This window comes from Cebus imitator, unplaced genomic scaffold (genome assembly GCF_001604975.1).
Source record: "Cebus imitator isolate Cc_AM_T3 unplaced genomic scaffold, Cebus_imitator-1.0 Scaffold29, whole genome shotgun sequence".
In the NCBI taxonomy this organism is placed as follows: domain Eukaryota; kingdom Metazoa; phylum Chordata; class Mammalia; order Primates; family Cebidae; genus Cebus; species Cebus imitator.
The window spans coordinates 9,070,971-9,083,096 of NW_016107344.1; the positions used below are offsets into that span (position 1 = coordinate 9,070,971).

The 12,126-nt window shown below is 42.0% G+C and overlaps 1 long non-coding RNA gene across 2 annotated transcripts in view; it reads left to right on the forward strand.

Moving 5' to 3' along the window:
* The window catches only part of LOC108300735, a 25,533-nt gene extending 19,006 nt beyond the window's left edge, over window positions 1-6,527 (forward strand). For both annotated transcript variants that reach the window (XR_001823574.2, XR_005199279.1), the window contains exons 3-5: window positions 4,402-4,561; window positions 5,694-5,744; window positions 6,247-6,527. This is a non-coding gene — a long non-coding RNA (uncharacterized LOC108300735). The remainder of the gene's footprint in view (window positions 1-4,401; window positions 4,562-5,693; window positions 5,745-6,246) is intronic.
* The last annotated feature ends 5,599 nt before the right edge of the window (window positions 6,528-12,126 follow it).

A 12,126-nucleotide genomic window follows, 5' to 3' on the forward strand; every position in this document is an offset into this window, starting at 1 on the left:
GCCAAAAGGGCCCCCGGACCAGTGTATTTTGTACGGAGAAGCGCGGCTCCGGGGCGCCGACAAAGCCGCTGCGCGGGGTAAAGCAGCGGCGCTGGCCGAAACAGCCGCGCTGGCGACCGTGGAGCACCTCTGCCCGGGAATTTCCTAGTCTGTGGGCAATAAAAACGCGGCGTCCACTCACCCTCTGCGCTTTCACTGGGAGCTGCGATCCTGAGCTGTTCCTAAACGGCCATCTTCGGGATTATATTATTTATAAATAAACTGAATATTAGATTTCCCTAAGGGGTATTTTTGATAACAAACACTACTCCATTCCAGATCCAGGCACACAGCCCCAAAGATACATTAAAAAAAATTCAGTCTTGGCACAGGTTGTGATGAGCTGTAACTATTGAATGAAAGTAAAATTTCCAAATATACTAAATGTAGGAAAAGCATCGCTAAATTCATAGAAGGAAAAATATGTAAGGATTTAGGAAAATAATTAATATGCTCTTTTCAACGTCATTGAAGCAGGAAGTGAAGTGGATTATGAACAATCCAGAATATTTACATAGTAAAAGCAAAAAGTTTTAGATCCACAGATTTCCTTATATTTGGGATCAAATAATGCCATGCTGATTATACAATGGTACCCAGTGCATCTCGTCGCTCAAAGGATCAACACAAGGTTCAAAGAAGTCATATCAAGTATATGTTTCTAGAAATTGTGAAATCTAATAAAGCCTGAATTCATTACAGCCTGAATGAGTTATGTAAGAAAAGTAAGAAAAAATTTATAAAACAGTTTACATTTGTTTATATTCTGGATGCAGTTCACACTTACATATTCACAACCAATACGGCGATAGGATCTTGAGGTTGTAGATGCATGCTCTGAAGCCCATCGCCCCTGTCCCCTTAACATGATTCCTCAACCAGGTTACAATAAAACTGATTTGGAAACGATTTTCATAGTTCACTAATGGCAAATCTGGTATCATTTGGATTTTAGTGCTGTTTTTAAAGACATACAGGAGCAAGACACTTCTATGGAATGAGGTGCTATAAGAAGGAAATTTGGAGCTTGAAGAAAGAAAAGAAAGGTCTCCAGAAAATATAGTCCAGGCAAGCCTGAAATTGTTTTAAAAGTAGCTAATTCTTGGCTAGGCACGGTGGGTCATGCCTGTAATTCCAGCACTTTGGGAGGCTGAGGCAGGTGAATCGCCTGAGGTCAGGAGCTGGAGACCAGCCTGGCCAACATGGTGAAACCCCATCTCTACTAAAAATACAAAAATTAGCCAGACGTGGTGGCAGGTGCCTGTAATCCCACCTACTTGGGAAGCCGAGGCAGAAGAATTACCTAAATCCAGGAGGTGGAGGTGGCAGTGAGCCAAGATCATGCCACTGCACTCCAACCTGGGCGACAGAGTAAGACTCCATCTCAAAAAAAAAAAAAAAAAAAGAGCTGATTCTTAAAAAAGGAACCTGAACTCTGCTTGTGAAATGCTCCTTGGAGTCGTAGAATAAGTGAAAGTCCTTTTTGAGACCACAAAGGCTCCAGGGAACACCACCAGGAAAGTCCAGTGTTAACCTTGGCGCCTCCCGTGAAGGAGATCCCAGTCGATAGAAAGCTCTGCACATACAATGAGTTTTGATGTCTAAACACATGTCCACTAAAAGGCAATCAGAAACAATGCTGCATGCCAAAGGTAGGAAACCTGCTTTTTTTTTTAATTTGAGATTAAAAATTGACCTGTAAACATGGAAAAGAAATTGAATTTTTGAAATCAGATATTCAAGGGGATACTGACAAATTGTCTGTGCTGGTTGTTTTTTATTATAATGCTTCTGGAGTTTATTTTAAATAATCCTTATGAAAATACACATAGAACTTACTTCGGGTGCACCCTTAGTTTATAAGCCACGATGGACCAAGAAGAGTAAGAGATCAGAAATGCCGTGTCTCTCAAGGAATGCAGCACACAGGAAGGAGAAGTCACCTACTCGCTACATACATCACTAATCAGGACTTCGATGAAATACTGTATTCACTTTGAGGTCCCATAAATAAGACATAACTTCAAAGAATGTATAGTCAGTCATTTAAGAAAAAGTATCCCTGGGAGGCTGAGGCAGAGAATTGCTTGAACGCGGGAGGCAGAGGTTGCAGTGAGCAGAGATCTTGCCACTGCACTCCAGCCTAACTTTGTAGCTATTATCCACTGTGGAAGCCTGAAGAAGAATGAAGGATACGAATTATTTTTGATGTTATTCTCTGTTCACTGAGATAAATATGAGAGGATAATTAAGTCAGTGCAACTTAAATAGTAATGGGAGAAAGAACAAGTGAGACTTGGAAACAATACACTTGGTTTAATAGTCATGAAACGCAGGGCTTTCAGTCAAAAAGCCATATTCTTCGGAGACTATTTAAGAAATAGCTTCTCAGCTGACTTCATGGATGTTTTTCATATACTTATGATTTAAAGAAGAGGATGGATGAGGTGACCTGAAGTTATTTCCAACCCTATATGACAAGTAAGGTTTAAGTAGAGGTAAAATTTATGACAAAACATTGTGGAAAATATAAACATATGCAAATGTCCAGCTGGCTGTGGTGACACTCATTAGTACATTAAATATAAAACAACATCGTGCCTTACTATTGCTGATTTATTTTAATGAGACCACTCATGGATGATACATTACCCTAGAAGGTTAAAATGGCCTGCTTTGCATGCACAATTCAATACACTTTACATTGTTTAGGGAAAATCCAACAACAGTCAATCTCAAGTAATTTTGATGTTGACATTATCGTGTAAGTGGGTACACTGCACCTGCATATTTGAAATGAAGAGGGTTTGCCAAAAGAATCAGTGGATGCTTTGAACATTGAGATTGAAAAAGATTTGAATTGTAGTGCTGCTGCTTTTTTTGAAGACTCACATGTTCAAGCCAGATCTTACCATCATTATTCATTCAACAAGTATTTGTTGATATTTAGTGTGTAGCAAACACTATTTGCAGTGCTGGAGATTCAGTGGTGAACAAACCAGAAAAAAAAAAAATCCTATTTTAGACTTATAGCTTAATTGGGAACTAGAATAATTGTGTGAGATAATATACCCAATAAATAAGTAAACTAATAACATTTTAGAATGAAGGAGATAAGAAGATTTGACAGAGCGCAGCTGGGTGGGATTGAGGTAGATGGAGTCAGAGGTTACCAGATACTATAGTTACATCTGGCCTCGACCAGAAATCAGAAAGGCTAGATTCTCACCCAACTTCTGCCACCAATCCAGCTGAATGGCCTAGAAAAAGGACATCAGTAGACCAAGCAGATCATTTGGACTACATAATCCAAAAGCTTTTTATAGCCTGTAGGAGGCAGAACGGGCCCTCTAAAGCAGGGGTCTCCAACCTTTTTGGCACCAAGGACCGGTTTCATGGAAGAAATTTTTCCACAGACCAGGAGAGGGGAAATGGTTTCAAGATGATTCAAGCATGTTGCATTTATTATGCACTTTATCTCTATTATTATTACACTGTAACATATAATGAAAAAATTATACAGCTTGCCACAGTGTCGGATCTGTGGTAGCCCTGAGCCTATTTTCCTGCAACTAGATGGTCCCCTCTGTGGGTGATAGGAGACAGTGATAGATCATCAGGCATTTGATTCTCATAAGGAATATGCAACCTAGATGCCTTGCATGTGCAGTTCACAATAGGGTTCCTGCTCCTATGAGAATCTAATGCCAGGGCTGATCTGACAGGAGGCTGAGCTCAGGCAGTAATGCTCAATCACCCGCCACCTACTGTGAGGCCAGGTTCCTTTCTTGGTTATTGTTGAGACAAGGTCTTTCTCTGTCACCCAGGCTAGAGTGCAGTGGCACAATCTCTGCTCACTGCAACCTTTGACCCCCGTGCACAAGGAGTCCTTCCACCTCAGCCTCCTGGGTAGCTGGGACCACAGGGGCATGCCACCCACCCAGCTATAAATAAAGTGGCCCAACACCATCCAGCGGTAAATAAAGCGCACAACAAATGTAAAGTCCTTTTTAGTATTGTTAGTAGAGACAGGGTTTGGCCATGTTGCCCAGGCTGATCTTGAACCCCTGAACTCAAGCGATCAGCCTGCCTTGGTCTCCCAAAGTGCTGGGATTACAGGCATGAGCCACTGTTCCTAACAGGCCAATGACCTGTCCCAGTTTTTGGCCCAAGGATTGCGGATCCCTGCTCTAAAGACTTCACGCTCTAATCCTCAAAACCTGTGAATGTATTATGTTACATGGCAGAAGGAACTTTGCAGCTCTGATGAAGGTTAAGTACCTTGAAATGAGGAGATTGCTCTGGATCACCTAATTTTATCACATGTCCTTAAAAGCAGAAAATGTTCTCTTTTGATTGCAGAAGAGCGATGCAGCAGAGAAATGCCACAGAAAGGGAAGATGGAGAGATTCGAAGTGTGAGAGGAATTCAACCTGCTGTCGCTGGAAGGATTCCCGATGGAACACATGAGAATAAACCTGTGTAGCATCTAGGAGCAAAGACTCACCCCTGGCTGACACTAGTAAGGAAATGGGGACCTCAGTGCTACAGTGTCAAAGAATTGACTTTAACCCACAGCCTGAGTGTGCTTAGAAGCAGATGCATTCACATATCTTCCAGAAGGAAATGGAGCCTCATTGACACCTTGATTTTAACCTTGTGGATCCTAAGCAGGAAATTCAGATGAGATGTCCTGTGAGATAATACATGGGTGCTGTATTAAGCTGCTAAATTTGTGGTAATTTCTTATGACAGCAATTTAAAAAATGGATAGAAAACCACTAACCCAAACCTTATAATCCCCCCTCTCTTCCATCCTTTGCAGTTTCCTACCAGCACTTCCAAGCACTCAGCAGTTCCTATCAATTTTACTTCCAAAGCATGGATTGACCCCATCTTCTCATCTGCACAGAATTCTACTGCATCTATCATCTGGACCATCTCAAACTGGTCCCTCTACCCCTATTTTGTTTTGACTCAATCTGTTCTCCAAACCATAGCCAATTATTTACTTTAAAAAATATAATCATGACATTTTTTTGCATACAAGCTTTCAGTGTTTCCACATAAGCAACAGATTCCACTTCAGCCCCACTGTAATGCAGAGACGTCCATGGCACAGATCCTATCTCCCCTCCAGCCTTTCACAGCGTGCTCTCTCTCTGCCTTATTCTTTATGTGCTTATATGGAGAATTGTAACTTCCCTTCAGTACCACTCCTAGACCCAGGCATACAGCATAGCTGTGCTGAGCTTTCAATCTTCAGAGTCCTCAGCTCTGGTGCTGCCTGGTCTTCCCACAGGTGAGGAATCTATGTAGCTAAGCAGAAATCACCTGTAGCCTAAGCTTCCTTCTTATGGACCACGCTTCAGATGTTTGGTATCCCGACTTCTCTGGACAAAGCGCCCAAAGCCCTTTCCAAAGCTGGCATGGGTTTGTTTTCTGAATTTATGCTCTGAAGGATAGCACATGCCTCTGGGCAGATGTGAGGTAGGCCGGCCAAGAGGCAAATGTTAGCAGTGTTGCCAAAAAGAAGCAGGTGGACCGTGGAACCAGGGGTAAGAAAACAGGAAGATGGTGTCAGTCTGTTTAGGGGGTCCTATCACAAAATACCAGACTGGGTGACTTGAATAATAGAAATTTCCTTCTAACAGTTCTGGAGGCTGCTAAGACCAAGATCAAGGTGCCAGCAGGTCCGGTGCCTGGTGATAACTGTCTTCCTGGTGTTGTCACATGGTGGTGTGGTTGGGGAGGTAGGCAGAACCCTACGATAAGGGTGTTAAACTCATCATGAGGGTTCCACCTTCATAACCCAATTACCTCCCAGAGACTGCATCTCCAGATAACACTATATTGAGGGTTAGAGTTTCTGCATATGAATTTTGGAGGGACTCAAACTTTCAGCCCATAGCAGTGGACCATGGGCTAAAGGCTGTCTCTCCTTACCATCACATTTCTAGCCTGGAATTCCGATAAATTCTACAATTCTGAATTAGACCCAGCCTTCCAAGATATTATGAAGGTATATTTCTCAAGGCAGGAACATAAACCTTATTTTACATAGCAGATGGTTAGCTTGATTTATATCATCTATTTAGATGTAAGATATGCTACCTCCATTTGCACTTTTACCCCAGTCTCCACAAATGGTGGGTATATGTTTTTCCCACGTACCATGTCTTCATGATGTTTCCTCCAGTGTTCCAGGCTCTTCTCACTGCCTGAAAAGGCCTGCCCACCATTCTCCACCTGGCTAACTCTCACACGTAGCTCAGGACTCAAGTTACTGGTAGCCTCCCCATGAAACCTTCAATGATTCTCCAATGCCCCCTCCCATCCTCTCTCTGCCTTAAAATGCACGTATATGAAATTATTGAAACGCTCCTACACTGTAAGACGAACAACAGAGACTATATTTTATCCATTTTCTTTCTCTACCATGGTGTCTGGTGCATGGTGTGGATTTAATTAAAGTTTATTGAACTGAATACTGAAAGCAAATGGTAAATGCTTCATTTAGAATATATTCAGCAAACATTTAAGGAATAATAGCACAAAGTGAAGAAGAAAATTACTGGGGGTGGGAGATGACAGATGTGACATATTCCTTGTTCCAGGTCATACAATAGTAATAATCATTGCCGTTTCTTGAACACTAACCATTTGCCACATGGGTTACAGTTAATCCTCCCAACTCCAAGAGGTGGAAACTATTATTATCTTCATTTTACAAATGAAGAACTGAGGCTTACAGAGTTTAAGTGATTTGCCTAAAGACTCAAAGCCAGAAAGGGCTTCAAAGCTTCTGCTTTGACTATGGGAGCATGCTGCTTCCTGACATCTACCCTGCACAGAAAAAGGGAGCTAGACACATTGTTCATTTTTTTAAAGAAGAGAAGATACAAATGGTAACTCTCAAGGGCCTGAGTAAATGTTAGTTGAAAGTTAATTGCATGTGCTTCAAAAATAAATGTGGGAACATCTGAAATGTCTAAATAACAATAAGATTGCAAAGTAAGAAGGACCATTTGGATTACAATAAGGAAACGATGATGTTCTCTGCTGACAGTGAGCTGGGGGTGTGTCCCAAAGGAAGTTGGGAGGTCTTGTCAGGAGGCCCTTGTTGCAGTCCACTGGAAAGTTCTTAACACAGGATGTGAGAAGGGAATGTATGGGGGCTGAGTTGGTCTTCAGATCCAAAATGTAATACCAACACACGTTTTACATTAAAATATTTAAAGATATAAATTGTTCTTCCCAACAGTTTTTCATTTAAAAGAGGAGTTTGTAGCGTTTCCTAAAATGTTATTTAAGGCCATTTTACATGCCAACTAACTGGACTAAATTATTATTTTTTTAAGTTGAATTCAGGAAAGCAACTCTTTTGCCGTTTGTGAAAACTACATTTAAGCCAAATAAGCAGTAAGATTGAGGCAGGAAAAAAGAAACAAAGCTCACCCACAAACTCTATTGTACAGAAAATTTCTCTATTTTCTTATGACTGAAACTTAATATTTATTTTCATTTCCTATTTGGCCAAATGGTTGGAAATTTGATCTCGGTCAATACAATGTGGTCCTACCCCCACTTTCAGCTACTCCTTCCTTTCCCCGGGATTAGGTCTAAGTTTAGGGTGGCTTACACAGTGAGGAGGCATGGGCAAAGGCCGAAAGGAGGGCTGGCATCCACACCTGCAGGTCCTGCAATGACTGTTGTGGGTCCCAGCAGCATCCCTTCTTATCCACAGCCTCAGCCTTCTTCTGCCTCCTCCACTTTTGTATCGTGTCCATCCTTCTTGGGTGCATGGCATCATTCCATTGCTTCTGTAGCCAAGGAGTAGGACTGAGAACTTGATGAGGCTGTCTGGGGCCCGTCTGCCCAGCTCTGCTTCTGCTTCCTGCCATGAAGGCTGGGGATGCTGAAGCCTCCGTCTGTCTCCAAGGGATGGGGACTCAGATCCTCTTTGCTCTTGGACCTTCCAACCGCATTCAGAGTTCTATGGTGCCCTCCCCGCCTAGGTGTTTGGCTAAGAAGAAGCAGGTCATGGCCTCCCTTCTCAGAAACCAACAAGGTCTAAATTATGCATCTGCCTTTTGAACTTCTCTTGTCTCATCCCAGATAATCTTTCTCTAGCTTGAGGCAGGAAGCCTTGCTCTTACATCAACATGCATCATTCCAAATCCCTTGTTTCATTCCAGGATCTAGGCGTATGAACACCAAAGCCAGGAATAGACTCCTTCGACTTTGCAATTTTTTCTCCCCTGTGACACCATGTATGAGAAATTCCTTGCCTTGGCTAAAGGGGCATCTATGGGGTGGAAGAAAGGGGATATAATAAAACTTATAAAACACTATGCCACTACCATAATTCAGAGAAAAGCACAAGATGGGGAACTAGGAGATTGGGAGTTTGCCATGTGATCATGTTACAGTAGGCAGCTAGTCAGACATGGGCAGGGCAGAAGAACGTCCCCCCAACCCCACCAGGAATGTCAGGTGATGGCCAGGAGGTTTTTAAACTCTCTCTCTAAAATAATAATGGGTTGCAGCCAGCGCCATGGAACGACAGTCTCCCAATAGATAGAAAGCACCTGAAGCTGGTGATCAGCGGCTTCCCAGTAAGATCTCAGGAGTTGGGCAAGTGGGCTCAAGCATGCACACTAAGAGGCGCCACTCACCCAACTGAGGCAAAATGGCTTGAGAGTTTAACTGGTATATGAACCTTCTTAAGGGAAAAATGCCTCAAAGGAGCATGCATACAGCTTCAGTAAACACACTGAGCAAGCAGCCCCTCCCAAGCACTAGCACACCACCGCACACACAGACAGCCGAAGGGAAGAATCAGGAGACAAGGAATGCAACCTCCCAGAAGCATGCCAACTTGTAAAACCCCAAGTCAAAGGTCAGCTGTGCACTTGATCTTTCAGGCTGCCCGCTTGGCTCTCTTCCAAGTATATTTTGTATTTTTCACTCTTGCTCTAAAGCTTTTTAATAAACTTTCACTCCTGCTCTAAAACTCGCCTCAGTCTCTTACTCTGCTTTACGCCCTTTGATTGAATTCTTTCTTCTGAGGAGGCAAAACTGAGGTTGCTGTAGACACGCATGGATTTGCCACCACTAGCAATCATGGGCAAGTCCTTTCCTCTCAGGGACTTGGTTTCTTCACTCCTGTCATCAGGGGTAAGAGCAGACATTTTCCATGTTCTCTTTTGGCTCTAGAAATACTGAAATACTATTTTATCTGATTTTTAAAAAAATATTTCCATCTAGCTCTGGTGCTTGTGAAACTCTGTGATCATATATTCATGGGAAGTAATGTGAGGTGCCATGATTTACTCTCTACCCATTTACAGTACATAAAAATGAGATCCTTGTAACTAGGTTCAGAACTATTTAATTGAGGCTAAGAACTAATTTTCATAGCTCAAAAAGTCATGTATGTAACGGATATGTCTCATGTCATTTAAAAGCTTTTCTCTAATATTGGTGACTTGAAATATATATAGGATTCTCATCACTCTTTTTTAATGTGTTCTAATTAGTAATACTATTTCTTATTTAATTTTTATGTATTTTTTAGTTTCCTTGTTATTAGAACTGAGGAAAAAAATTCAACAAGGTTAATGAATAGCTGATAGAGAGGTGTTTTACAAAATAATTAAGATTGTATTCTTACAACAAATTTTAAAGTAGCTTATTATCAGAAATTGTGGACTGTTTTAAATAAGGTTTTCAATTTTAAAAATAAACGACTTAGGGTAAAACTTCATCAGACAAGGTCATGTGTTCTTTTGACAATTTATCCCAAAATTCAGAGAGAAAAATACTCACTAAATAACATAATAAAAGAATAATGTCTGACTTCTAGGCCACCAAGAGAAGTAGAAATGAAGTTATAAATATCACAAAACACTCTAAATCAGTGTGGCAGAAAGTCTATTTATGTCACCTGCTGGCTCACTTGTTATTATTTTTTTCTGGCTAACATAGTTGATATGTTATATATAGCACACATGTGATAAAACACCAAGCCCATGTTTTCAGTTTTCAGAAAATATGAAGAGAAAATTCAAATGAGAATCTAATTTCAGCTTTGTTGCCAGTTACTCTTGTGACTTTGAGGAAGTTCTTTAACTCTGTACTGAGTTTTAGAAAGGTGACTTCTAAGAGTTCTGCCAGCCTTAAAATTTTTTGACTCTGTACATTCTTCCTTAGCTGTAAAATAGGGGCAATAATATTTGTACCATCTCCAGTGTTGATAAGAGTATTAAGCTCTTTTACTCAATAGAGTCTGTAATTTTGCATTTGTGTAATTATTTGCTTAATGCCTCTCACTCCAGCAGGCTGTCAGCTCCGTCGGGATAGGAAGAGTGTCTGTCTGATGTACTGTTTTATTTCTAGGACCTAGCACAGTGCCTGGCACATCACAGATCCTCAATTTATATGTCTGGGAAATGAGAAGAATCAGCCTAAGTATTCATATATAGGGCACTGAAAATCAGCAAGCCTGGACCATGCTTCCTCAGAAAATAGTTATATTTTCTGTATAACTATTTTATACAGATCCAGATGGCTGAATAGGAACATCTCTGGAGTGCAGTTCCCAGCGAGAATGCAGTGGGTAAGTAATCACCACATTTCCAAATGAGTTTTTACTGCCCACAGACCAGGAGATTCCTGGCGGAAAAGTGCCACGGGTCTCCAGCATGGCTGTTGCAGCCAGCACAGTGGATCTCCCCACAAAAACTCACACAAATCTGGGTAGCTATTTCAATTGGCACCTGGAATGCCTGGGAGACAGGGTAGACCATTCAACTGAAAAAAAGGGGGCTGAAACAGGGAGCCAGGTGATCAGGCTCAGCAGGTCCCACCCGCACAAATACCAGCAATTTGAAACGCTCTGGATTGAGAGTTTCACAGCAAGCACAGCTGGACCTGGGATAATCCAGCTCTGTGGGCGGAAGTATGTCTACCATTACTGAGGCAGTCCACAACTACTGAGGCAGACCGCCATTACTGAGGCAGACCGCCATTACCGAGGCAGTTCTAACTATACCTCTATAAACAAAACCACAAGGAAGTTTACACAGCAGCTGGGCAGAGCCCATGGCAGCTGAGCAATGCCTCTGCTGGCAGACCGTGACTAGGATACCTCCTGGCTGGGCAGGGTATCTCTGAAAAAAGGCAGAAGCACGTCAGGAACTTATAAATAAAGCCCCACATTGCTGGGACAGAACACCTGTGAGAAAAAGGCAGTTATGAGTTCTGCTGCAGGAGACTTAACTGTACCTGCCCAGCAGCTCTGAACGCAACAATGGAGCTCACAGCTCAGCACTTGAGCTCTTATAAGGGGCAGACTGTCTCCTCAAGCAGCTCCCCAACCCCCATATATCCAAAGAGACACCTCATAAAGGAGAGCTCAGGCTGTCATCTGGCAGGTATCATTCTGGGATAAAGATAACAAAAGAAGAAACTGGCAGCAACCCCTCCTGTCCTGCAGCCACCACAGGTGATCCCCAGGCAAGCAGGGTCTGGAGTGGACCTCCAGCAGTCTTACAGCAGAGGGGCCTGTTAGAAGGAAAACTAAAAAATAGTAAGAAATAACTTCATCATCAACAAAAAGGACATACACTCAAGAGATCCCATCCAAAAGTCACAAACTGCAAAGATCACAGGTAGATAAATCCACAAAGATGGGAAGAAACCAGTGAAAAAAGGATGAAAACACCCAAAACCAGAATGCTTCTCCTTCTCCAAGGGATCAAAGCTCCTCACCACAAAGGGAACAGGCTGGATGGAGAATGAGTCTGACGAATTGACAGAAGCAGACTTCAGAAAGTAGATAATAACAAACTTCTCTGAGCTAAAAGAACATGTTCTAACCCAATGCAAAGAAACTAAGAACCTTGAAAAAAGGTTTGACTAAATGCTAACGAGAATATACAGCTTAGAGAAGAATATAAATGACCTGATAGAGCTGAAAAACACAACACGAGAACTTCACGAAGCACACACAATTTTCAATAGCTGAATCGACCAAGCAGAAGAAAGGATATCACAGATTGAAGATTAACTCAATGAAATAAA